At 38.7% G+C, this 2662-nt stretch overlaps 1 pseudogene; it reads left to right on the top strand.

Moving 5' to 3' along the window:
- The first annotated feature begins 746 nt into the window (after positions 1-746).
- Positions 747-1465, top strand: LOC102467766 (ribosome biogenesis protein WDR12 pseudogene; annotated as a pseudogene).
- Positions 1466-2662: the final 1197 nt, after the last annotated feature.

Raw genomic sequence — 2662 nt, 5'->3', positions numbered from 1 at the left:
AAATACAAAACATCATTAGAGGATACTATGAGTGACTACAGGACAACAAAGAAAATCTGAATGAGATGGATAAATTCCTGGACACAAATAGTCTATAAAGATTGAATCAGGAGGATGCAGAAAGTCTGAATAGACCCATAACAAGTAATGAGATTGAATCGACAATAAATAAACTTCCAACAAAGAAAAGCCCTGGTTCTGATGGCTTCACTTCTGAATTCTACAAAACTTTCAAGAAGAATTGGCCCCTATTCTATTCAAGTTATTTTTAAATATCCAAAAGGTAGGAACCCTCCCAAATTCATTTTATGAAGCCTCCATTACCCTTATCCCCAAAACAGACAGGGACACAACAAGGAAGGAAAACTACAGACCAATATCTCTGATAAATTGTATCCAACAACATATAAATAAGATTATACATCACAACCAGGTAGGTTTTATTCCAGGGGTGCAAGAGTATTCAACATATACAAAACCATAAACATACTGTATTAACAGAAAGAAGGAAAAAATAACATATGATCATATCAATTGATGTAGAAAAGTGTTTGATAAAATACAACATCCCAGAAACCAATGATAATGAACATACAAATTTCCATAATCTATGGGACAGGTTTGGATCACAGCATCTCGCCTACCTGTGCAGCCTGATTTCGAGTGATCTCTTTTTGTAGTCCGATGGGGCAAGAGCTCCTGTTTTCTGACTACTAGTACATATGTTTCTTCAGGCAAATCTTGTGTATACTCCCCTACCATGGCTCAGCTCCAGACATGCTTCTACACTGAGAACAAGAAATACGCTGTTGAAGATGTTCCCTTCTCAATCCCTGCCACCTCTGAAATTGCTGACCTTAGTAACATAATCAACAAACTGCTACAGGCCAAAAATGAGTTCCACGAACATGTGGGGTTTGATTTCCTTATCAAAGGACGGTTTCTGAGAATGACCTTGGTCAAACATATGGAACTGGAAAACATCTCATCCAAAGAGGTTGTGGAACTAAAATATGTGGAGAAATACATTGCACCCCAGCCAGAGCAATTTATGTTCCATGATGACTGGATCAGTTCCGTTAAAGGGGCAGAGGAATGGATTTTAACTGGTTCTTATGATAAGACTTCTCGGATCTGGTCCTTGGAAGGAAAATCAATAATGACGATTATAGGACATACAGACATTGTAAAAGATGTGGCCTGGGTGAAAAAAAGATCATTTATCTTGCTAACTACTGAGTGCCTCTATGGATCAAACAAATCTCTTGTGGGAATGGAACATAGAGAGGAACAAAGTAAAAGCTCTGCATTGCTGCAGAGGTCACGCTGGAAGTGTGGAATCTATAGCTGTTGATAGCTCAGGAACTTAATTTTGCGGTGGCTCTGGGATAACATGCTAAAGATCTGGATGAAGAAGATGAAAATGGAAGAGTCTACAAATCAACCAAGAAATATATATAAATAAGATTATACAATCACAACCACAGTAATTAGTGTGAATTGACAACCCTTGGAACGGGAGAGTATTTTTGTAAACTATGCCTCAGATAAGGGACTGATAACCAGAATACACAGGGACTTCAAGTGGTTTACCCGCCAAAAAATGGTCAACCCAATTAAGAGATGGGAAAATGAGCTGAACAAACAACTCTCTAAGGAAGACATATGAACAGCCAAAAAGTATATGAAAAATACTCAACATCCCTCATCATAAGGAGATGCAGATCAAAACCACAATGAGATACCACCTAACCCCAATCAAAATGGTGAAGATTCAAAAAACAGCAACTGCTCCTGGGGATGCAGTGAAAGGGAAATTCTCCTACATGGCTGGTAGGAATGTAAATTAGTCCAGCCACTGTGAAGAACAATATGGAGGTTCCTCAAAGACCTTCAAATAGAACTACTATATGATCCAGCAATTCCATTCTGAGTCTATACCCAAAGGAGAACACTCAGTCAGAAAAGTTTATGCACATCTATGTTTATTGAGACATTATTCCCAATTGCTAAGACAGAAAACCAATCCAAATGTTCACCAACAGATAAATGGATTAAAAAAATGTGGCACATATACTCTATGGAATACTACTCAGCCATAAAAAACAGTAAGACTGTGGCTTTTTATAGAAAGTATGCAAATATGACATATTTACTGCCAAGTGAAACAAGCTAGTGTATGAAAGAGGGACATTGTATGTTTCCACTTAATATATACCAACTACCTGCACTCTGGCAGAAACTAAAGATTAGAGGATATAGAAGCATGAAAAATGGTTATGGACACTGGATACAGTGTGAGAAGAGGATGGAAGAAGGGGATAGTGTGACAGAAGATATTAAGGAGAAAAATACAGAGGCAAGACATTTATGGGACACAGAAGTTGATTATTATCTGTTGATGATAACGTGCATAGTATCTACAACTGGACTGGTAAGAAATGTATTTTTTTTAATTTTTTTTTTGGAGAGATTTTTGCTATAGGGTGCATGCACTCACCAGACAGACAGAGACAGAGCGATAGAAAGCGAGAAATCACCCCCTAGGGAGGATGGTCAGGCCACAATCCCTTCTCCTCCATTGTCCTCTCGGGATCTTGGGCACACACACACACGGGCCCAGCGTGAGTTTAAGCCACGGGGTCCGGTACTCAAACCACTG

This window comes from Tupaia chinensis, unplaced genomic scaffold (genome assembly GCF_000334495.1).
Source record: "Tupaia chinensis unplaced genomic scaffold, TupChi_1.0 Scaffold145147_1, whole genome shotgun sequence".
Lineage (NCBI taxonomy): Eukaryota > Metazoa > Chordata > Mammalia > Scandentia > Tupaiidae > Tupaia > Tupaia belangeri.
This window is presented reverse-complemented; position numbering and strand designations above follow the sequence as displayed.